Consider the following 26,663-nt stretch of genomic DNA (forward strand, 5'->3'; position numbering starts at 1 on the left):
AACTGATTTCAAGGTTAAAAGTTTTTTCAAAGTTTGTTCAAACAACAAGGATTTGAACTGTGTTTTTGTCTTTGTGACTCTGCTAATAATCCTTTCCCATTCTGCACTGCTATGTGAAATTGATAAAATAGCAAGCATCACCTTAGAGAGTCTGTCATGTGTAAGTTCACCATCAGCTGATTTCACCTGACCTACCAATGCCCATTGAACATCAATTCTTCCTTTTGCCAGGTCTGTTTCTTCGAGCTGAAAGTTACAGAAATGGGAGTGCAGAATATCAGTTTCTTTATCTAAATGTTCTGTTTCACTAGTCAGACTGTTCGGAAACTTGTTAATGAAAAAATCTAAGGCTAGAAAATGATGCCTTACTTATAGCAGAAATACTTGCAACTTCTGCATTAATTAAAACTTCATCCTTGAACGGAAATTTGTGTACCATGTAGTCACACGATGAAGAGAAACACTTTCTAACAGACTTAAAGAATATACATTTTTCCTCAGACTTAAAGTATTCACTAAAACAAATGCAGAGTTCCCTATCATCAGATCACAATCATCCTTTTGATTTGCTGGAGTATGATAATCTACATCAAGGAGAGAGGAAGAGCTTTTAATAACGTCTGGTTTCACAAACCTTGCCATCACATTCTTCAATAGTTCCTCCAAAACTGACCTCAATAAGTGGATGTGTGGCATACTTGACTGAAGAGCTACGTTTGGATTCTCAAAGATATCCATAAAAATTGAGAGAAAAAGGCAAAAAGATTTATTGATGGTTATGAATTTCATGTTTTTGGTCCGTATTGAACGATATTGTATTGAAAAGGTGGAAACATTTACGTTATTATTATTATTACTTATATATTAAAAAGATTTATGTAAATTTGATAAAAGGAACATGAACAGTCGTTCTTCACGTGACAATGCATGCGCTTAGTGTTATCAGTTTTTTCATTTTTTTTTTTAGTGAAACTGATGACTGGGTTTTCCTTTTAAGTGAGGAGTGTGGTGAAATGTTATGACAACCCTTCACCTTTTCAAACAAACAAGACACATCTGCACTTAAACTTAAGTCTTCAAAGTTCCCATCTGACAATTCTTACTCACAATTTCGCTCCTGAATAAAGTTCCCAAATGGTCCCACTGCAGCAAACTCCTATCTAGACACCTTCTTAGTGATAACCATCGAGTAGGCACATACTTCAGAATTTTCCTGATCTCTGTGTTGTGTAAAGTCTGAAATTCTCTGAACTTTTCTTTCTTCTCTGCACTCCTTTCCAGATAATAAAATATATCAATTATACTTTCATCTACATTTACAGGCAAGCACGCCGCACCCTTTTCTGCAGCAAGATTAATTAGGTGACAAGAGCAGCCTACGATGATTATGTTACTATGTTCCCGCTTCAAACATCCTACCACACCATTCTTTAATCCTACCATTACTGGATCATTATCAGCACCAAGAGCTAGGCAGTTTTTAATGGAATGCAGAATTCCCAAAAAGCTGAGAGCAAAAGATTGGCAATGTTAGCTCCAGTAGCATCCCCTTCTAAATTAGGGTCAGAGAATAGACAACTCTGAATTTCATTGAGTTCAGGCCTAAAAAGTGTTACAACAATGGGATATATTTTCAAGTCGCTTTTATTAAAATACATTCACCTACAAATGTGATACAATTTTCGCCCTTTCTTCCATGCACATTTCTGTAATGATAGCCGCTGGTTTCGATCTTGCACACCCATATCGCTTAGCGATTTCCGAATCAGGAAACATTTTGCGAAACAAAGGTCTCATGTGATCGACACAATTTACAGGCAGGTTATGTTCTACGATAAATGACGTAAATAACGCCGCGGCATTCGTCACAGGATTTACATCTTGGTTTTTACATGAAAAGTTCAGTTTATTGTTTCTTTCTACACACTGGGCACTATCCTTATGTTTTTTCATTTGCATATGCTTGAGTATATCGCACTTCCCGCCATGCGCAACTGAAAAGTCACACCTACATATAGTACAGAATGTGACGTTGGTCCCTTCCTGGATTGACTCAAACATGGAAACTCTTCCCTATAAGCACTTTTAAACACTGCATCATATTTCTTTTTTTGACATTTTGGCCAAAACAAATATTAAGACACAACATGAGCACTTCTGCAGGTCCTGGCCCGGGTAAACGACTATGGCGTGCTACTTCTGAGGTTAGGTTACTCGCTTGCAAAGGGAATGCCTGTATTATCTTTCTTCTTGATATTTGATTGGGCTCGGTATTTAACTAACACCCAGCTCCAATACTTTATGAATGAAACACTTCCGAATACTCAGAAACACTTAGTTATGGTGACTAAAAATGCCTGTATTATAGTCCAAAGAGGAGCACATGACTGGCTACCGTGCCCCATACTGCTATCTGGTATCATTATTAGAACTACTATCGACCAGCCATATATCGACAGGACGAGGAAATCCGCGGAAGTGTAAAATAATACCAAAATTAGTGATACTGCTCTGAAAATCGGGAGATTGGTCCCAGCGATCGGGAGTAACGATGAAAAATCGGGAGTCTTGGCACGTCTGTAAATATGTATGGGGTAGCACATGGTTTTTTAATATAGTGGAACCCATGCCAATCCTCCTCATCTGTCACTTATCATTACAAGCTAAATAGTTTTAGTCTTGTACCAAAAAGCTGTGGCCGCTGGAAAGCAGTATAGGCACAAACACTTCCCTCGTATGAGGTTCCCCAGGCTATTAAACCAACTTAACCAATGTAAGGATCAAAATTAATATGGAGCTGAGAGATTTTAAAGCACTTAAGGACAAGTTGAACATCATGAAGCTTCTGTTCTGTGCTTCACCAAAAATATTTTTCAATTCTTAGGTACACTTTTCTCTGTAACTTTAAGAGCTTCTGCAACGAAATTCAGCACAATTCTTTAAAAATCTAGTGGCAACAATAAAGACTTATAGTATAGTATAGTATTTATTCAAACTTAACAGGCGATTAGCCCCGATACATGTTTATACAGCCCCTTCCATGCACAGACAACTAACAACCAAAAGAAAAAGAAACACGAGACTCCTTGGGCATGCCATGGGGCCCGTCAGATACTCCGGAAACGTGATACTCGCTTGGGAGTAATGTAATTGGCCTATTAATTAATATACATACATACTGTATAATATTACCACGGCAGTCATCCTCAGTCCCCCATGCCATGTCCATCGTCTCCATTTAATATTAAGAAACAAAATAAATAATAAATAAATAAAATATAATAATATCAATAATATAAGCTAACTACCTACTACTACTCCTGTTCGGCCGCGCCATCGCACCTGGTGAGAAAAAGGCCACCCTCCCTGCGATGGCATGACCGGCACTACCCTGCCCAAAAGAGGACCCCCTCTACCTCTACCAGATGACAGCGCAGTTCTCTCACCATTCCATTTACGGTCAGCCACTTGGAGCTGAAACCGCTCTCGTCCTGTTTCTCTCCTCTCTCACTCTTCATCCCACATTTATCTTCATCTTTTATTGGATAGGCCTGTCCCACCCCATCCTCTTATGAGCATGCCTTCCTCTCCCTTACCCATCTACTATGCATAAATAGTGAGAAAACCGCACATGCCTTCTTAGCTACAACTAAGTGTTCTCCTGCTACCGTACTACAATTGATAATAAGGGGGAAAAAATAATAATGAACAATTAATAGTTACAATTAACTACCATACAAATGAAATAATAATTGAATACCTAAAATTCCATTCCTAAATAAATCCAGTCTGGTCCTACTCTGTCCTTATATTCTACACGTATCATTTATATCAGGTCATTCTTACAAAATCAGCCGACATCAGGTTTCATCAACTGTTAGCACATGACCTTGCCTGCCTATCTACTGTGTTCGCAATTCTTGTCCACTGTCCCAATATGGCTGAATTCCAATATATTGTTAGTCAACAGTTTCACAATCACCTGTCGTATCACGATCCATAGGGCCTCCTACAATTACAAAATCCACATTACACTCACCTTCTTCTTTTTTTTTCAATGACATAAACACAGTTCCATCTTTTCAGCCTTTACACATCCACTTATTCTTCCTATGCCTCCTCCTCTCTCAACTTTCTCTCACACTCCTTTTTAATGGCACAATAAGTACCTGTTCAACTGACCCCCATCTTTCCATTGCCTGATAATCCACCTTATAATATTCCTTTCATCCCTTTTTTCTAATAATTCACGATGTTTGGCACTCAATAGACAATTCCTTAACTTACTCGTTTCTTTACAATTACTAATTAAATGAAAATCGTCATTTACTACCCCACATCATACACACCGCCTTATCTCTACCCTTTAGCCATCCCTTGTTCTTGTAGAGTTCCATCAACCACCATGTCATCCCACCACTATTAAGCATATCACCATACCTAATATTTATCGCCGTTACTTCTAACACTAAGGGAACTTCTTAGCCTAATTTCTTCTAATAATCTCTGTTTTTGCATATCACTAATCCTCCTGGAGAGTACCTTCCACCCTCTTGCTTCTGTCTTCGACCAAATCGCAACCCACATAATATAAAGACTTATAGAACGTATAAATTTCCAAAAAATATTAGTTACATCCCATCTCCAACTTCTTGAAGGTAAAACATATTTTCTTTTTGAGAACCTATTTTAATAAGGTACAATAAATATTTGGATACAAGTAAGTCTTTTTTTTTTTTCAGGTACAGTAATAGTGTTATTAACTTGCATTATAGGAATTATGGCTGATAGAATAATATCTTATTTATTATGTATATTTTGGATTTATGCCGTGTAATGAACTATATAAACACTCTCAACGCGTTTCAAAAGGAACCTTGCTTTTCTTCATCAGGAGAAAACAAGAAAAAAGAAAACATGATGCATCAAAGGTTGCTAAGAGAAAGCAACAAAGAACTTAAAATGGTGCCCTAAGAGGCAGTAGGGACGCCAATTTAGCTCCACATCTGTTAACAAGAAAGACGTGAAAGAAACAGCTTACCTACCTTACATACGTAACATGACGGATCGTATTGCTAAAATCTTACATAAGTACGATGTACGAAATGTATTTGGAACTTCAATTAAGATTAGGTAACTCCTGCAACAAACTAAGGACAGTTTGCCTAAATTGCAACCCCAGGTATCTACAGAGTTCCCTGTAATCATGGGAAGGTTTATACTGGGCAGACTTCGAGAATGATATGTACTTGCATTAAAGAACATAACAGGTGTATCGGACTCAACCAACCTGATAAATCAGCTGTTGCTGATCATTCCTTAACACCTGGTCATGGTGTCATCTTTCCAAGGAGTGGATGTTCTTGCCCATATAAAACAGTCATCATTATCATCATCTTCATCATCATCATCAATGTCCCACTCCAGTTGCCCGGGTGTAGTTAACAAGCCTCCTCCACTCCTTTCTGTCCTTCCACTTCTGCTGCTCCATTACTTCCGCCACATCCAATCCAGCTTCTCTGATGTCCTTCCAAATCTGATCCGTCCACCTTCTTCTTGGTCTTCCAACTGGTCTCTTTCCCTTAACTTCTCTTTCCAATTTCCTTCTTGCTACCCGTTCCTTTCCCATTTTTTTACACGTCCGAACCATCTCAGTCTTGCTTTCTGTATCTTCTGTACTAACGGTTCTATATTTAGCTCTTCTCTGAGTTTAATATTTTGAATTCTATCTCTTCTTGTCTTTTTAACTGATGTTCTTTAAAATTTCATTTCTAATGCTTGGATCTTACTATCTCGTCTCTTATTAGTTACCAGCGTTTCTAGTCAGTATGTTACAATTGGTATGAAATACTGTTTATATAATGTTAATTTTGTTCTCTTGGGTACTCTGTCATCCCATAAAAGTTCCCTGACTTGATGATAAAATAATGTACCTTTATTTAGTCTGTTATTAATTTCAGATATAAAACATTATTGGCCCAGAATCATCAGGGAGGCGGTTGAAATACGTAAACACCCAGATAATTTCAACCTGATACGGGCTACAACCTCAGTGAATCATGGCTACCTATTATCAGAACCATTAGAAAATGATGCTTTACTGTTGCCATTTGCTGTCCCTAGTATGGGGCAAAATGGCATCCCTATTTCATCTTAGGACAATATTTGAAGTTCTTTGTTGCTTTCTCTTAGCAACCTTTGACGCATCGTGTTTCTTTCTTTTTTCTCCTGATGAAGAAAGGCAAGATTCCTTTTGAAACGTGTTGAGAGTGTTTATATAGTTCATTACACAGCTTAAACCCAAAATATACATCATAAATAGTTACACGGGCCATGAAAGTCTAAATTATAATATCTTCTTTCGAAATTGTACCTAAAGTTGATGCAGAAATGAGAATTTCCAAATTTAAATTGTTACTCATCTGCTCATTGTTGATGAAGTATTAGAGATACACTGAATCTAGCAAAGAAAGCAGCTAAAGATAGAGGAGGTGACTAACGCTAAAGAAGTATTAAAATTTACATATAACAACAATGATATTTACAATAAGATACAAAAGTCGAAAACTAGAAAAGCGGCTGGAATTGATAAGATTTCTGGGGATATAGTACCATATAGTTCCATATCTGAAGTACTTATTTGATTATTGTCTGGTTGAAGGAGCTATGAATGGAGGGTTGCTATAGTAGCCCCTGTGTATAAAGGAAGGGGTTATAGACATAAAGCTGAAAATTACAGGCCAGTATGTTTGACATGCGTTGCATGTAAGCTTTGCGAAGGCATTCTTTCTGATTACATTAGACATGTTTGCAAAATTAATAACTGGTTCGATAGAAGGCAATTCAGTTTTAGGAAAGGTTATTTCACTGAAGTTCAACTTGTAGGATTCCAGCAAGATATAGCAGATATTTTGGATTCTGGAGGTCAAATGGACTGTAACGTGATTGACCTGTCTAAAGCATTTGATATGGTGGATTATGGGAGACTACTGGCAAAAATGAGTGCAATTGGACTAAACAAAAGAGTGACTGAATGGGTTGCTATATTTCTAAAAAATAGATCTCAGAAGATTAACAGTATGAGCCCGGCGAGTCAAGATGGCGTCCCTACCCTGTGCTGGCATGATTTAAACTGTCAGAATAAATCACAGTTTTGTCAGTTTTTGCAGTATAAATAAACAAATTTATATACATATTCTAGAAAAAGAGGACTATCACATGAAATCAATTCAAAAATGCGTACCTTCAACATTGGAAATAATGTCAGGCTACAATATTGGTACATTCTGTTATCCTTGTTGTTCACGTACTTGAATTTCTAATTCACTCAGAAAAGTTCGATAGTTTTCAGTCACTGAACAACAGAATTACACATTGTTATTCCCAATACCTAGCTTTAGTATGGTAACACTCAAAACATTCTCCTCTGCAAAGACCTACATCATATTTACGGCAATATACGGTCTTCATTTTCTTCGCCCCTCACCCTGAGAGGCTTGTAGATTTTCATTTTATTCTTCACAATCACTCTCATACAGATCAGAATCAAAATTGTTTACAAGTTCCGTAATAATCTGTTCACTTATCCGTGGGCTGTATGTAAGCGTAGCATTTCCTTTACTTGTACTAGGTCCGGAATCCATATCTCGATATACAGTATCAATCAACTACTTGAGAGATGATTGCAGACTGCTAACTCACTAGACTTTCATTCTAAATCTGTGAAGTCATATACAGGTAATCCATCATTAGAACACATGCGCATAAATGTGAGCTAATCGAACCAGAGGAGCGTGGGAGGAGTACGTATGTCAACAATTAGGTAAGATCTAGCTGAGCGCACATGGCTACGAAACTTTGTCCCGAGGTTCCAACACCAATCACTATCGATCGATAACACCAACTATCAACAGTAAAGGAAATCGACAACATGTTAAAACAAAAACTAATTCAGTAACATGAATAGCTTTCAAGTGACTGAATTTCAAATTTCATGGTAGTAGTATTACCAACAGTGGCACTCAAGCACACGCTGCATGGTAGTAATATTACTACCGCCGGGCGCATAGTGTTAAAGTAGGCGAAGCTTTATCTGACCCTGTAATAATTAAGAGGGGAATTCCTCAAGACTGTATTATTGGACCTTTATGTTTTCTTATATATATAAATGATTTGAGTAAAGGAGTGGAATCAGAGGTAAGGCTTTTTGCAGATGATGTTATTCTGTATAGAGTAATAAATAAGTTACAAGATTGTGAGCAACTGCAAAATGACCTCGATAATGTTGTGAGATGGACAGTAGGCAATGGTATGATAAACGGGGTTAAGAGTCAGGTTGTGAGTTTCACAAATAGGAAAAGTCCTCTGAGTTTTAATTACTGCGTTGATGGGGTGAAAGTTCCTTTTGGTGATCATTGTAAGTATCTAGGTGTTAATATAAGGAAAGATATTCATTGGGGTAATCACATAAATGGGATTGTAAATAAAGGATACAGATCTCTGCACATGGTTATGAGGGAGTTAAGGGGTCGTAGCAAGGATGTAAAGGAGAGGGCTTATAAGTCTCTGGTAAGACCCCAACTAGAGTATAGTTCCAGTGTATGGGACCCTCACCAGAATTACTTGATTCAAGAACTGGAAAAAATCCAAAGAAAAGCAGCTCGATTTGTTCTGGGCGATTTCCGACGAAAGAGTAGTGTTACAAAAATGTTGCAAAGTTTGTGCTGGGAAGAACTGGGAGAAAGGAGACGAGCTGCTCGGCAGAATGGTATGTTACAAGTAACTAATCTCATTTTGGTCCGTATTGAAGATTAACACTTTCAAGATTAAAATTATTGTGTCCACCTTTTCAATACAAATATATATTTTTAGTGATTAAATTCTACATGAATTAAAAACACCAATTATGGACATGTTTCGCCCTAGTTATGGGCATCTTCAGCCTAATACTAAATCTTAAGGTCAAGAATGAAAACTATAAACATCAGAACTTAATAGTAAACTTAACTTAATACTAAATACAACGGTCTTATGCTTTTTACATAGTTTACAACATGTACAGTATGTACAATATGTACATTAACTTTGCCAGAATTTATGAACAATGAATTTATTTATTTTATAATGACTAGACATCCAAATTGTAGATTGGATTGATCACAGTGTGAATTGGGGTTTCTCAAATTGTATTGACTAGAGATTTATCACAGCGTGAGTTGGGGTTTCTTCAACTGTTATGATCGCCTGAGTTGTAAGTATTGTTACAAAACCGGAACCTTGGTTAAAGTCGTTCATGTTAAGGTATGAATCAGTTTGAATATTCCTTTAGAAAGAAGCATGGTTATATATTAAGGTTGAAGCATGTATGTTGGAAACTATTGCTGATCGGATAAAAGTTTTTAGAATATTACGTCATTCTTGTTGATTAACTTCCCATTGGTGCACTGTTCAACCTTGGGAGGAATATGAGTTTTCTGTAACTGGATAAGAGAAAAACAGGGAATTAGAATAATGAAAGTGGAATCCAATATGATAATAATTGCAGAGTGAGTGTTTATCACATGAACTTACTTGCCTTGTTGACGTTAGCTGGGACCAATTGTTCCGGTTGTGTCTGAACGACTAAGCTTGCTACTCCTAGTGTAGTATTGATGCTGTAACGGAGGGGTGGAGCGTGACACAACCGGAACAATTGGTCCCAGCTAACGTCCACAAGACAAGTAAGTTCATGTGATAAACACTCACTCTGCAATTATTATCATATTGGATTCCACTTTCATCATTCTAATTCCCCGTTTTTTCTCTTATCCAGTCACACACAACTCATAATCCTCCCAAGGTTGAACAATGCACCAATGGGAAGTTAATCAACAAGAATGACGTAATATTCTAAAAACTTTTATCCGATCAGCAATAGTTTCCAACATACATGCTTCAACCTTAATACATAACTATGCTTCTTTCTAAAGGAATATTCAAACTGATTCATACCTTAACATGAACGACTTTAACCAAGGTTCCGGTTTTGTAACAATACTTACAACTCAGGTGACCATAACAATTGAAGAAACCCCAACTCCGCTGTGATCAATCCAATCTACAATTTGGATGTCTAGTCATTATAAAATAAATTAATTAATTGTTCGTAAATTCTGGCAAAGTTAATGTACATATTGTACATACTGTACATATTGTAAACTATGTAAATAGCATAAGACCATTGTATTTAGTATTAAGTTAAGTTTACTATTAAGTTCCGATGTTTATAGTTTTAATTCTTGACCTTAAGATTTAGTATTAGGCTGAAGATGCCCATAACTAGGGTGAAACATGTCCACAACTGGTGTTTTTAATTCATGTAGAATTTAATCACTAAAAACATATATTTGTATTGAAAAGGTGGACACAATTTTAATCTTGAAAGTGTTTTACTTAGAGTGGTATGTTCCAAGCTGTCAGCGGAGAAATGGCGTGGAATGACATTGGTACACGAATAAGTTTGAGTGGTGTATTTAAAAGTAGGAAAGATCACAATATGAAGATAAATTTGGAATACAAGAGGACAAATTGGGGCAAATATTATTTATAGGAAGGGGAGTTAGGGATTGGAATAACTTACCAAGGGAGATGTTCAATAAATTTCCAATGTCATTGAAATCATTTAAGAAAAGGCTAGGAAACAACAGATAGGGAATCTGCCACCTGGGCAACTGCCCTAAATGCAGATCAGTAGTGATTGATTGATTGATTGATTGATTGATTGATTGATTGATTGATTGATTGATTGACATAGTACACATGGATGTTGTCCTATATAGTGTTCAAATGTGAGCCAAGTTGGGTAGTTGTGGAAAAAATACCAGTAATTTCATGGATATGGGCCTTCAGAAATAGGCCAATGATCACATTCATATCAAGGTCCGCTTTAAAGGTGAATAATTCTATGAATAAGGTTAGATTAGATAGTAAACGAGCTAGATTAGCTTTCTATCTGTAGATGGCAAATTCGTAAATGTAACCTTTCTGGGTTTTTTTTGTTTTGTTTTTTCTTTCTTTTTTCTAGTTGCTTTACGTCGCAGTGACACAGATAGGTCTTATGGCGACAATGGAACAGGGAAGGGCTAGGAGTGGTAAGGAGGCAGCTGTTAAGGTACAGCCCCAGCATTTGCCTGGTGTAAAAAATGGGAAACTATGGAAAACCATCTTCAGGGCTGCCAAGAGTAGGGTTCGAATTTCTGTGTTTTTATTACTACTGTATGCAACGTACATTTTTGTACTCTAACTGTTGGCATGCAGTGAACATATTCATTACCCCCGCTGCAAAAAAAAAAAAAAGTTTTCTAAAATTTAATATAAACAATTGTAGCCCCACTACACTCTCTAAAGTCAACATTACCATTTTATTAGGCTGCATTTTTCGTGGAAAGGTCTACCTGAGAAAGATCTTTCAAGAATATTTTCAACCACACGCTCACACATACTTCCAAATTGATATTCACGGCAGTGACGACACCATCATGACTTAATATATAGCAGATTTTGAACAATGTACTTGCAGTTTCATCCGGTGACGCTTCGTCATAGTACAGTCATGGTTTTCACAAAAATGCATTGGGACTATTTGTTTTTTACTTAAAAAGACTAATCTAAATTAATCAGTAAAATTTAACTAGTATTTTACAGTCGTTGAAGTTTTATAGTTTCACTCACATACTGAGTGTACGTGGATCAACGACAAACAAGGGAAAATATTTGTCACGACGTATAACACACATCATATTCATGAAGAATGCCACAGAACTCGCGAAACCTTCACCTATAATCTAAGAGGAACACTACAAAAATTCACTATATACCACCATTACGGACAACCAAATACATGCTGGGCAACCTAAATATTTTTTTGTGGCTATCGGAACACATACTCTACACGTGCTATCAATGAATTGCTCGAAAAAACTGTCTACATGCTGAAACCCGAGACTAAAATATAGCCTAGTCTTCTATATTACAATTGATTTCATAAACTGGCTCTATTTTTATTAACAAGACGATGTGCAAGTGGCTAGATTGTTAAAATATTGATATTTTTATCACAGTCTCTAGTGTGTGCCGCTTCGAGCGTCAAGTATTAAAACTAACATTACCTTACCTAAGCTAGCTGGCCTGTCGCCGTAAATTCCTGTCGGGGGAGGGCAGGGGAGGGCTTACAGCTCCGCCCCGTTGCCGGGACAAGGAAGCTTGTGCATGAGTCACCCAAGCGACCTTAAATTTTGCTGGGGTAGCTGTCTTTTGTGCCGACCCCGCAGTGGAGGGGTAGCGTGCCTGCCTCTTACCCGGAGGCCCCGGGTTCAATTCCCGGCCAGGTCAGGGATTTTTACCTGGACCTAAGGGCTGGTTCAAGGTCCACTCAGCCTATGTGATTAGAATTGAGGAGCTATCTGATAGTGAGATAGCAGCCCCGGTCTAGGAAGCCAAGAATAATGGCCGAGAGGATTGGTCGTGGTGACCACATGACACCTCATAATCTGCAGGCCTTCGGGCTGAGCAGCGGTCGCTTGGTAGGCCAAGGCCCTTCAAGGGCTGTAGTGCCATGGGGTTTTGTATTTTTAGCTCTCTTTTGTGCCGGCAAGGAAACCCAGCTCGCTGGAGTTGCTGAACTGCATTAGTCGAGACAGCTGTACTTGGTTTGGCTTAAACGTTCGCAGCTTTTTAAACATTATAAAATGCGTTCTAAGGAATAATTAGAAAACATCAATACAAAGTTCTTTAGCCCAGCAGCGCTGGGGTAGATGGGGTTCAGTGCACGCCACTGACTGACTGATATACTAACTAAAAATGTCACCGTCTCATTTTACGAGGAGAAAACGCAGAGGTTTGCCAAAACAGGAAAGGATTCTTTCTATAAATGCGTGATCACTGACGTTCAACTATATTCAATAATTCTGTACTAAGAGCTTGGTTTGAGAGGGATGTCATCGATGATCGTAGTCTAATCGCTGTAGACATGGCTACCCAAATAGGCCATATTTGATAAGACCATTAGCTGCACCCGAAGAACAATTGTTTAACAAATCACACATTCAGACCAGAAATTGTGTACAAAACAGTTGTGGTGTATGGAAAAGAAGATTCCCAATACTCTCCACAAGCATACGACTTCACCATAACGAAGTTCAGAGTACAGTGCTAGCAACAGCTCTGTCTTAATAATGATATGAACTTACCAGTATTGGTGCCACATACTGAAAATGCAGTACATGTTGTGAATAATGTACCCAATGCTAGAGGAACTCAGAATTTCAATAACTCTGTAAGAAATGCAATTATTAATGACCATTTCAAAAATGTAAGATAAATTCAAGGTTAAAAACATTTTAATTATCAAGAAGGTAATGTACACATATACTTCATAATTACAAAGGATATCACATTTCTTTCTTTAATATTTCTAACCCTAATTTCAACTTTTCCTTTACTAAATTATGTTCATCTCCATTTTGCTGCATTTTCAGTGCACGACTCTTCAGTATAAAATCACATTGTTCATTTATGTGTTTTATTTTCAACTGGTGTTCTTTTTAGAGAAGAGTGGTTCGTAGCTGGATAAGTTCCACTTCTGCCAGACGATACCACTTTTCCCAGGTAATTAATCCCCCAGTAAGTCTTTGACTTTACCTGCAAGTATGTTACAAAAAAAAATTAATTTTACCAGTAGATAATGTACATTATTACAAAACGTGAGAAAATCTTGGATGGCACACTGGATGGAAGCACAAACTGGAACACATTTTTCAGTATTCTGCATTTATTTATTAACAATTTAAATAAAAATACCTGTGTTTTCCTTTGTTGGAAGTCTTGTGATTTGTCTTTTTGACATTAGGTGATGTTGTCATACCTAGAAAATAAATGTTTTTCATCATCATTCAGAATTTTCTCCAGTGCTTTTACAAACATTTGCTCCCACATACCTAAATATGAATCCTAAGCCAGCAAACATTATCATGTGCATTGTCAGCTTATTATACAGTCCCATACAATTTTTGAAAAAATACATAGGAATATAAATTTAGTTTGTCATGAGATACATGGAAACAAAACAAACCTAATGGTAGAAATAAGTAAGCCATTCTTTTAAATGCAGGGAACTTAATAAACACAGTGTTTTCCTCATTTTAAAACATCTCTTTCTAAATGCACATACTTTACGTGAGTAATTATTCACCTGATACTCTGCAACTATGAAATAGTATATTATTTAATATTAATACATGTTCTTGTTTATTCAAGTGGTCATGAAAAAACAAAACTAAAAACTGATATTTACCTATCAGACAAACATGCGTGCCAAATCTATGAAAATCCAAAATTTATGTCTATAGGTTCAATTATGATCAATCAATTTAAATTCAGGAAACATGTTCAATATACTGTATACAGTATGTGCACTCACTGCAAATAGTAGGTTGAGAATATAAATCATTCCCACCATCATCATCTTCCACTACAAATCTCAGTTGTTCTGATATGGGTTGCTTCAACATAGCTGGCACATATTTACTCCAGTCACTGCTAGGAGTTCCTAAAATAATGAATATCTAATTATGGAAATTCATCCAACACTTTAAACTGTAAAAGGTTTTCTAAAAAACAATTAAAATGCATCATCTGGGGCACTGTGAACAGCACAATGATATCGGTTGCCTTAACACACATTTTAAAAAATGCCCTTTATTGATGAAATTCTAAAGCTGCTCAGAGTACCAGTACTACAAATTTCAGGCAATTAATATAATTTTTTAAATGTTAATAGATGCATTCCTGTACAACATTATAGCTCTAATTAGTTAACCCTTTAATATATTCACGACAAATAAAAGTAGGAAAGATCACAATATGAAGATAAAGTTGGAATTCAAGAGTACAAATTGTGTCAAATATTCGTTTATAGGAAGGGGAGTCAGGGATTGGAATAACTTGCCAAAGGGAGATGTTCAATAAATTTCCTATTTCTTTGAAATAATTTAAGAAAAGTCTAGGAAACAACAGATAGGGAATCTGCCACCTGGGCGACGGCCCTAGCTGTAGATCAGTGCTGAATGAACTAAATTACATTTTTTGCACAAAAACATCCTTACAACAAACAAAGCAGCAATGATCCAGTCAGGAATTAACAAGCCATATAAAATGAAATACAGGTTATATCTGTGAAGAACTCAGTGTACAAGGTAGAAAAATTCTATAAAATTATGGGAAACTAGAATAAAAGAACGTCAAAGGATAATATCAGGGATTAAAGCTCCCACCCAACCCTATGAAGAAAATTAATGAAGCCACTTACACAGAAAATAAAACACTGATCTTCACTTTACAAAGTAAAACAGTTACTGACCTGACAAACAGCTATCTTTCCCAATGTAACCAGCAATATCACTTGAATCTGAAATTAACAGAGAAAAATGGATAATATTTCAATAGTATCGAGCCACTTAAGCCAATATATTATAGCCTATTTCCATTTAACATGCAATAGCCTAGACTGTATAACATATTATAAAATGAAAGAAACTGCAGTATAGGCCTACTTACTCTGCACAGTCGTCGGCAGTTACTAGTTTCCGAGTTTACAGATTTATTGGCTAATAGCTCCATTCAGTTCACAGCAGTTTGTGTTTAAACTTACGGTAACTGTACAGACCAATTCTTGCGTACAACATATGTCCACACGTTGCGCAGCTGAGGGACGGGGGATATCTTGGCTGGGTTTGTGAAGTTTGCGTTCCTGTCGCTTAATATCTTCATGTCTGCGGCGTTCTTGTTCAAATTGTCGAAATGAGGTACAGACACTTTGCCACCAAAGTAAACGGTCCTTGGCAAGTGTTTCCCAGGTTTGTGGGTTTATTTCTGCCATCTTGAAGGCTTGTTTCAGTTGGTCTTTGAAACGTCTCAGGGGGACACCCCGTGGTCTTGAATCTGAGCCAAGTTCACCGTAGAGAATCTGGTGCGGTAGTCCGGTGTCATTCATACGGCGCACATGTCCTGCCCATCTGAGGCAATGGCCAACAACCAATGCTTCTACACTCTTAGCACATGCTTTCTTGAGAACTTCAAAATTAGAGACGTACTTTTCCCACTTGCTGTTCATGATGGAGCGTAGTTTTTGCTGGTGAAACCACTCCAACTTTTTGATATCACAGCAGTATAAGGTCCACGTTTTACAGCCATAGAGAAGTGATGACTATAGCGTGATACATCATTTGTTTTGTCATAAACTGAAGCGAACCCATCAATTTGAACTCCAATTAACTTTTTGAGTTCTTAGTCAATTGGCGTTATTAACAATGGCTTACTTTGGACCACCAACTGTACCTCGAACAGCACATTTTTCTGTCTGCATACTTTTGGTAATGTTTTCATGTTTTCATACTTCTTTAGAACATTAGCATCTCTATGCACTGCACCACAATTCTGTTCCATGTTTGAGCTTTCCTACTCCATAACATTTCATCTCATTGTTTAGATTCAATTATATGCTTATAATTCTTTAGTCTCTAATAAAATGCAAACTTTTTGTGAACTGAAGTTTGCAGTACACTTAGAATCTCATTTTCCATTCATTTTTACAATCAAAGATAAGATTGACTGATAAACAATGGATAATCTATAAAAAGCTATTTTGATTGTAGGTTACGGCTGAAAACAAAGATGAAAATTGAATCACTGCACATGCCCAAGCTTAGTAAAACTGCACATGATCGCCCTACTGTGAAACTCGTAGTCAAAGCATAAGCGCTGCTTAAGCAGCATACGTGGTTTACTAAAGCTTCAGCTTAAACTCAAACCATGACAAATAGAAGAACAAGTGTGAGGACTCGTGAAGTTCAAGCACGCCCCGCCAGGCAGCGTTAGAGTGGACTACATCCACAGTACCAATCAGCTGGTCTTAGGAATGGTGCTAGAGGAAACTTATTACTCTGTAACTGATAAGTATATACACTGTCTTTTAAAAACAATGAGAGATTACAATTGCAATACCACGGCAGGGTATAATGGAAAAATCATACACGGTAATAAGAGCTATGACCTTCATCACATCTTGTGAAAAGCACAGGTTACTCGAGTGTACATATGTATAGATAAATAACACATAACTCCCAGCATATTAAAACAAACACCCATGAACTATTTAAAGATAATACTCTACTTACCAACTCAGTTTGTCAGTTACTGGACTTTCGAAAGCTTGCGTGAAGATTTGGCAGATGTTCGAGATTGTAAATTGTGTATTTCTTTTATTGGCACTTCAGATAATGATAAACAAGTCTGGCGATTATATCCATAACACGTTGAAGACAACAGCCAGCTCCTGAAGGATCAACTGAAATTTTGTCTACGGAATCGATACAATAAAAAAAATATTTCGCCCCACATCGATTTTGAGTTCAGTTTTCCACTAATTACTTTCTCGGCCTGGAAAAAATGTTGCATATACTTTTCAAAGGGCGTGTTAAAAACACTTCATTATTATTTATTTTGGTGAGAACTGAAAATGTACTGTCTTTGATTATTGTCGTGTAGAGAATGGGCACAGGGCAAACACTTAATACAATCAGAAGAGCGATTAACAACGTACCCAACCAAATGGTACACTAAACACTTCTTAATCTGCTTGGTTATTCTCTGTCGGACTTAGCGAGATATCCCACCTCTATCGCCTCAAGGGCAGTGTCCTGGAGCGTGAGACATTGGGTCAGGGGATACAACTGGGGAGGATGACCAGTACCTCACCCAAGCGGCCTCATCTGCTACGCTGAACAGGGGCCTTGGTAGGGGATGGGAAGATTGGAAGGGATAGGCAAGGAAGTGGGAAGGAAGCGGCCGTGGCCTTAATTTAGGTACCATCCCGGCATTTGCCTGGAGAAGTGGGAAACCATGGAAAACCACTTCTAGGATGGCTGAGGTGCGAATCGAACCCACCTCTTCTCAGTTGACCCCCCGAGGCTAAGTGGACCCCGTTTCAGCCCCCGTACTACTTTTCAAATTTTGTGACAGAGCCGGGAATTGAACCTGGGCCTCCAGGGGTGGCAGCTAATCACACTAACCACTACACCACAGAGGCGGACAGAATTTCGAACTGCGCTATGAAATTCAGGTACAGAGCTTTCCCAGTCTTCGATATTTACTGCATCTTGAACGGTAATTTTTAGCTTAATGAAAGTGAAAACTTCTGTTTAGTGAAACTGTCTTGTTATGCATTTCCACATTCCGGCCTAACATACGCATCAACTCCCGTTTACGTTCGCTATTTCCTCCTACATTTAAAGACTGCTATATAGGGACGTAGACACACTGAAGTAGATGCAAAAGAATGAAATCTCACTTGAAGGGTATTTCGGCAAATTAAGGAAAATGTGAGGCACTGCACCTGGACGCAATTTCTATCTCACACGAGAGATAGCCACTTTTTCACCATTCACGATAAAATTATCTGATTTTACTATAAAATCATCACAGAAATAAACTTGACAAATTCTACTATTATGCATTAACTCAGAATCCTTTCGTGGAATAGTTCAGGCCCATTTTTCAAATTTATTTCTATCCTTCGGTGGTGAAAAGAATCGCGTATCACTAATTACTCTACCATAGCCTGCCTTACAGTCAAGCAAAAAACAGTTCGGCATGTTGAACTATTAATTTAATCAAGCCACATAAGATACGTGCTTTAAGTGCACAACACACAATAAACTGAGTTTAGGAACTGAAAGCAAAGAAAATTCAACTTATTGACTGAAATATCTCTGACAGTAACGTCTCCCATAGTTTCCCTATACCCGGCTTGCCAGAACTACTGGAGCATGTGTTGGACAGAATCGCTTGCAGTGGCGGGACCACAAACTAGCATGCTATAACAGCTGAGTCCCCACACTTGGTTCTTCTATTCGTCATGCTCCAACTGTGAAACCGGCCCTAAGAGTGCAAGTCCCACTGGCTCTGCTATGGAGCAACCTGAAGAACAGTGTGAACAGTACAACTAAGGAAACACATGAAATGACCTCATTATCTCAGAAGCCATGGTTCAATGCCAAAACTTTGAGACTAATAAACGAAAGGAATAGCTCCAAAGAAACAATGACAGAACTGATGAAAATTTTAACAAATGCATGCATCTCTTTCTCGGCAGATTCAAAAGCAGTGCACACTTGATAAAGCAAAGCAGATTCATGAAATCATCATCATCATCATCATCTGCAGTTTCCAGCTGTTGGCCGGGTCTGCTTGGAACATAAGCCTCTCCATCTCCTCCCACCACTTCCCCTTGTCACTCTTGCCCAGTCTTATCCTCTTCTCTGTACACACTCTTCCACTCCTTTTATCTACCTGTCTCTTGATCTTCCTCTTGGTCGTTTACCTTTATCTCCATTTCGTGCATCCTCCTCGGTATCCTTTCCTTTGTCATTCTCTTCATGTGTCCATACCATCTAACGTCTCTTGCTCACAGTAAAATGTTTCGTAAAATTTCTTGTACAATTAATTTTATAAAAATTTGGTGAAAACAATTTGTGTTGCTCACGGTAAAATTATTTCATAAAATCCGTGCAAGCATCAGGATGGCCATCTCTGAACTCACTTCTGAACTAAGATGTGTATGTGCTGCCATCTATCGATAAACTTTAAAACCAAGAATCAGCTGTTCAACTGACAGTGTGTTTGAGAGTATGGCTCCAACAAACGAAGCAAAACTTGCTGCTTTAGCTGCAATTATATGTTTTACAATGGTAAAAAGGAAGAAAAAAAATGCCAGGAAGAGGATTGGATAAAAAGAAGAGAAGAAGGTAGAGGATTGCTGTCTTTGGTCGAAAATTAGTTGAGGTTAGGTTCATATAGGAATTCGGCAATTGTGTTTTCTGCCTCTCTTCTTGCATTTCTGTTGTAATAAAGTGGCGTTTTAACTTCATACAAACAGGGATATTTCTGGTATTCGTCCAGTAAAACACTAACAGCTTCCTTAGTCTACCTGGATCCTGCCATTTTAGAAAGAAGTGTTTGTTCACAATCGAGATTCACAATCTTCTCACGAAGTAGTGCCAGCATCATCGTGATGTCAGCTTTGCTGATTGGTTCGTTTCGTAAAATTAATTTTATGGAATAGAACATGTCCTATTTTATGAAAAGTTTTATCAAAGGTTTTATAAAACATTAATTTGACCGTGAGCAACAGAAATTTTATAAAATTAAATTATTGTACAATAAATTTGACAGAAAATTTTACTGTGAGCAACAGGCATAAGTATAGGTGCCTCTATCCTATTCTGTAGTGGCTCTTCTTTACTATATATCTCGAACCTTCTCATTTATCATCTTATCCCATCTTATCACTCCTATCCTGCTCCTCAGAAATTTCATTTCACTTGCCTGTATTCTGTTCACAGCTCTCTGCCTCATTACCCAAGTCTCAGCTGCGTACGTCAGTACATCCCGTATATCACCCTTTTGCTTCTCTGAGGGGCATCCTTGCTCCAAACCAAGCTTCAGACACTTTTCAGGAATGGTCCTGCTTGTCTTCCTCGATTATTTCCTTATCATTTCTTCCACTTTCGTCTATGATACTTCCCAACTACTTGAAACCTTCCTCAGCTGTTCCCCTCCAAGCATTATCCCTCTCGTAGGACTCTCCTTCTTTCTACTTGTGATCACTATCTCGCTCTTTTGGGCATTAAATTTCATTCCATATTGTTTCACCTCATCTACCCAAGCATCTAACTGTTCCTGGATATCCTCTTCCTTTTCTCCCCAGACTACCAGGTCATCTGCAAACATCATCACTTTCATTTTTCTTTCTACTTTTGTCATTATCTCGTCCATTGTTACTACGAAGAGCAAAGGTGACAGAGCACTTCCCTATTTTAATCCATCTTTTTGCTCAAACCAGCCTGTTCTCTCTCCTATTTTCACACAACTGACACTCCCATTGTACATCTCCATCACTCTTTCTACGGTCTGTTCCTCGACGCCTTTTCTCTGTAAGGCTTCCCATACCTTGTTTCTACTCACACGGTCATAAGCTTTCTCAAAGTCCACGAAGGCCATCACAAGATCCTTACCCCATTCGTAATGAAGCTCTTGTAGCTGTCTTACTGAGAATATAAGGTCTACTGTAGACCTTCCAGATCTGAAACCACACTGCTCTTCTCTTAACTTTTCTTCCACCCTCTTTCTGATTCTTTTCCCCAGAATCTTCTCAAACACCTTTGCACAGTGGCATATCAATGTGACTCCCCAATAGTTCATAAACTCTTTTCTATTCCCGTTCTTGAAAATGGTTATGATTACCCCCTTCTTCCAATCTTCTGGGGTCTTCCTTTCCTTCCATACTACTTTCAACACATGATAAAGCCACTGTTTCTTTACCTCTCCTGCTGCCTTCACCATCTTAATACTCACTTCATCTAACCCCGGGGCTTTCCCTTCTTTCATCTTGTCCAGTGCTAGCTCCACTTCTGCCCATGTTAAGTCTTTTTCTTTTTCCATATTTCTTACTTGCTCCCTGCTTCCTACTTGCCTCCTCAGTGCACCCTTCTGAGTTTAGTAAATCTTCAAAATACTCCTTCCACATTCCTTTGAGTTTCTCCATTTCCTGCACTTCATTTCTATTTTTGTCTATCATTATAACATCTTCACTCATGCCTTTCCTCTTACTCTTGACCATTTCATACAGTACTTTTTTATTTACTTTGCTATCCTCTGCCATCATGTTTGTCCACTTTTCCATCCATTTTTTCTTGTCCTCTGTTACAACCTTTTTAGCTTCCTCCTTTTTCATCTTATATTCTTGTCTTGTCTCTGTTGAAACCACACTCTGAAAGCTTTATTCTTCTCCCTAACTGCCGCTCTGACTCTGTTGTTCCACCATGGGGTCTCCTTGCATCTTTTCCTGGCACTAGTTCTCCCACAAACTTCCTCTGCAGTTTTTACTAGTGTCTTCTTGAACCTTTCCCGTTCCTTCTCTCCTGTTTTCGTATCATCTGTTGGTACATTCAATCTTATTTTTTCCTGGTATTCTTCCTTGGTTTTATTTTTTTCAGTTTCCATATTTTGATACGTCTTTCTTGCTTCTCTGTTCTCTTCCTTTCCGTCATTGTTCTCAGTTTCATTACCTGTAGTCTGTGGTCACTATTTAGGGCCTCTGATGGTATTACCCTTCCATCTATAACATTCCTCTTCATTTCCCAGTCGTAGATCATGAAATCTACAATGGATTTCCTAGACCAGTCACTGCTATACCACATTATCTTATGGCTTTCTCTCTTTATGAACCATGAGTTCCCGACCATCATCCCATTTCTTTTGCACAAATCCAGTAGTTTTCTCCTTCCTTATTCCTACTTCCCCATCCTTCCGCTCTAAGCACATTCTCATAGCTCTTCCTTTCCATGCCTACATGGGCATTTAAGTTCCCCATTACCACGTTATATTGTCCATTCAATTGTCTCTCCAATTCTTCCTCAAAGTCAACTTTCTCTTGTTGCATGCATCCTGCTTGTGGAGCATACACTTGTACAATTTCCCAGGTTTTTCCTTTGACTGTTATTTTGACTTTTATCAACCGTCACATATCCCTTTTACTTCCTCTTACAATCCATTTCTTACTACCACTCCTACTCCATTTCGCTTTCCATCATAATTTCCTATCCAGTACAACCAAAAACCATTCCTCAGCTCTCTCTTACCCTCACCCCTCCACTTAGTCTCTGCTGGCCATAGTACATCCAGTTTTCTTCTTTCCATCACGTCTACCACCTCTTCTACTTTTCCGGTCAATGTTTGTATATTCAGTGTGCCAATTCATAATCCTGTTCCTCGCCAGGGTCGTCGTCTGTTACATCCGTCCGGCTTATCATTCCTCGTTTCCTTGAAAGCAAGTTAATATCCATCACCGGCTTGTTAGGCCTGTCGTGACGTCACCAGAGCCCCGTTAGCCGCCATCTTTTTCAGGATTCCTGTAGGGCCTTCACAGCTATTGTAGCAGTCTCGGGGTACCCACAGTCCCCACTGTCCTTCACCCCCACAGGCTATTCCCTACTTAAAGACGTTGCCCATCTTCCACAATGTGGATGAGGGGTTGAACTTGTGAGAGACATTAAAATTGAACAAGATAAGCAGCATAGTCAACCCATGATCTTTTCCTGGAGGTCAAGAAAATTATCAGTGACTTCAAGATGATCAAGATGGTACCCTCAATGAAGAGAAACAACTTCCCATTGGATGATGGAACAGGTACTGTGAAAAATCTATATGCAGATGAGACTACCAGCAATAACTTAATCCCTACCATAATCAGTCTAAGTCAGAACCAGAGCCTTCAATACTGAAAAAGTTGAGCAATGAAACACCTGAAAAACCATAAATGATTAAGGAAATGGAAAAGAGGGAATACAATTCAATGCACTTAATCTGCAACAAACTAGTGCTACTTTAGTAAAAACGTATTTCGGAGTTGCTTCACGTGTTTATCCCACAAAAAGTACGACAGCTGTCTGGAATGGAAGAAAATAATTCAAAATGAAGCTTTGCCAAGTGTCGTATACCGTTTAGAGATTTGTTAGCAGAACTAGGGAGAATATAAAACACAGACTAGCACAAGCAAGGAAGGCAAATGCTTACTTCAACTATAGATGGTTTAGCAGTGCATGGAAATGAAACATGGACAAAAACAGGTGCAGAAAGGACGACATCACAAGCATTTGAAATGTGGTGTTGCATAAGAACATAGGAGATAAGATGGGAAGCTGAACTGAGTTGCAGAGAGGAGTTTTGGGGAAATTTGAGCAAAAGAATAGGTTAATTCATAAGACGCAACTTGAAAGACTCTCCCCCTGTGGGTGGGAGCAATAGAATAACACCCACGATATCCCCTGCCTGTCGTACGAGGCGACCAAACGGGGCTCAGGGGCTCTCAATTTGGGAACGTGGGTTGGCGGCCACGGGGTCCCTAGCCGAGTCCTGGCATTTCTTCCATTTATTTGTCCCAGGCTCCTCACTTTCATTTATCCTATCCAACCTCACTTGGTCAACTCTTGTTCTTTTCGACCCCGATGGTATCAGGTGTGACAATCCTAGGAAGTCATTAATTATCACGCCCTTCGTGGCCCCGTCTTCATTTGGCCGATACCTTCATTTCTCGAAGTGTCGGATCCCTTCCATTTTTTCCTCTTGTGTATGGCCACAAAACTGGCTCACTTCTATCTTCATACCACTTCACAAGAAGGGGCAACAGGGAACTGTGGGAATTGCTTAACCATCTCACTTATATCACATGCAAGTAAAATCTTGCTGCATATTATAAACAAACATCTGAAGCCTTTCATTAAATACAAGCTTCTGTCAGAACAGGCTGGCTTTGTCAAGGGCAGATGAACAATGGAATAACAGAAATATTCATGAAATCAGATTTTTTTGTCAAAGTCCATCAACACCTTTCACTGACATGGAAATACTATCAATCGTCATGGCAAAGAGCTAAATAGCGAGGATGATCGTTGTCATGATTGCTTTTATTAGGTTAAAAAAAAAAAATGCGTAGTAATAATAACAATCATAAGAGAAAAGGTAGTCATGATGGGAGGTTGCTCTAAAATCGCCAAGCCAGAAGAAGTATTAATGAACTTGACCATGTTAGGTTTCTGTTAAGATGTGTACTCACAAAACAGGGCTGTTTTCCCATAGGTTGTTAAATCAAGCCGGAAGAAAACTAAATGCAATGCCCTACAATGTCCCAAGCCTATAAAACTCATCAACAATAACATTGCACTACACTTACTGTTGTTAATTGAGATGATCTCTCTCTCTCTCTCCCTTCAGCTGTCACCATCTTCACTAGAAGGCATACCACTGCAACTGTACAAAAACTGTCAATGAAGGGTTCCTAAATCAAGCATGAGAAGGAGAAAGCTTGCGCCATAGACTATATTCACAGGGAAGCTTTTGTTCCACTACATGTTCGACTTGCATGGACATGTTATAAGTTGCTCTTGAAGGATGGATGAGGAGAGTCCAGTCAATGCTGTATTTAGTGCTATAGTCCCTAATAAATGTGAGGGCTGCTGCAAGTATTCTTCTGTAGGCTTTCCGTGAAACAGGCTGACACATTTATGACATTCTGTGGCCTTGGATGCAGTGCATACTATGTATCCTCTAAGATAAAAAATCAAACACTTCTTAACAAGAGTGTGGCTATAAATATTAAGTAGGCCTAAATTGTTCTCCCAGTCCGGTAAAAGGTCATCGATGTTCTCAGTAAAGTCTAATGATTGCCTTATTTTATTTTGTGCTTTTTCTACCAAAGCCTTATTTGTCCCTTCTGTATTCTTAGCCAGTGTTCTCATTTGATTGACAAATGATATCAATGTCAGTTCAAATTGGGGCTCACAATTACTAGCCAATGACAGGGCAAGTTTTGTTGTGATATAAATAGACTGCAACCTGTTTAAATGCAGAAAATCTATTGTTGAAGGGTGGTCGTCATAACTCAATGAACGTAACATACCAAAGTGTCGTTCTAGTGGATCTTGGTTAAATTTGGCACATGTCGGAAACCATTATTCCATAAATAAATGGTGCTCTCAAATGTTACTTTTAGGGATTCAAGAGTTCTTTCTGAAGCAAAAGTACTATTGTTCACACTGAGGTTATCTCTCCATTTTATTAAGGCCTCATGCCCTATTGAATCTTTATAAAAAGCCCCTGCTGGTGTCGGTTCACTGTGTTTAAATTATGTCTAAAAAAACCTCACGCCACTTGCAACAGAATTACTAAAGAACTGAAGAGCAAGTCTTGCGTTCATGCGCTGAAATGAAGTAGGGTCTATATGTGCAGACGTTAGCTTGTGGCAAACTTACAAACCTGCAAATTTATGGCAGTCCACAACTTCATTATTGTAATCGACTTGCCTTTTGTCGAGGAATTTCGGCTTGCATATACTGCAACTGTTGAACCCAATTATGCAATAGGGACACAAACATGAACACGAACACATGAATTGATAGTTTATTTTTCCCGTGTTCTTGGATGTGTTCTCCTAAATTTACAAATCCATCAACTTTTAATGAGTTGGTATTAAACCAAACCTCTTCTCATGGTTTTACTTCATCAAATATGAAAATTCCTGTGCGATTGTTCTCACTCTTTTCATTGCAGAAATAGTTCTCAATAACACTATACTGGCATAGGTGTTCACCCCATAAGGGGACTTAAGACCTTTAACTCATATTTGCAGATGAGCCTCTGAAGGAAGGTAAGCATCTGATGGCTTAAACAGTGTCTATAGCCCTTAAGGGGAGATTAAAAGCCCTTTTGGTGAAAATAAGACTTTTTCTTTTTTTTTGCCTCAAGTTGTAGCAGGGTCTTTTCTGCTCATTTTGTTATATCATTTGTTAAATTATGATGGTTCTAAGTATTTTTAAAATAATATTGACATATGGCTTGCATTGTTTCATTTTTATCTGTGAGGCACACCATACTGCAACACTTTTTTTCTAAAGCTTGTCTCAGGAAGTATTTTATGTAGAAGGTGGAGACATGGTATATTCATTTATTTTAGGTTGGCAGGATTGCCAAAACAGGCGACATGGTATATTCATTTTAGGCTGGCAGGATTGCCA

General features: G+C 38.2%; 1 protein-coding gene across 2 annotated transcripts in view; it reads right to left on the minus strand.

The window, feature by feature from the left end:
- LOC136877161 (BTB/POZ domain-containing protein 2) overlaps positions 1 to 26,663 on the minus strand; it is a 76,371-nt gene that overhangs the window by 38,563 nt on the left and 11,145 nt on the right. The window contains exons 1-4 of one of the 2 annotated variants that reach the window (XR_010860730.2): positions 15,395 to 15,416; positions 14,456 to 14,584; positions 13,837 to 13,900; positions 13,441 to 13,677 (exon numbers count right to left, since the gene is read on the minus strand). The gene's annotated coding sequence lies outside the window, so the exon portion shown is untranslated. Of the gene's footprint in view, positions 1 to 13,440; positions 13,678 to 13,836; positions 13,901 to 14,455; positions 14,585 to 15,394; positions 15,443 to 26,663 lie in introns of those variants that run through there. The other variant, XM_067150974.2, reaches the window with a different exon arrangement.

The sequence above is a fragment of the Anabrus simplex genome, chromosome 7 (genome assembly GCF_040414725.1).
Source record: "Anabrus simplex isolate iqAnaSimp1 chromosome 7, ASM4041472v1, whole genome shotgun sequence".
Classification (NCBI taxonomy): Eukaryota; Metazoa; Arthropoda; class Insecta; order Orthoptera; family Tettigoniidae; genus Anabrus; species Anabrus simplex.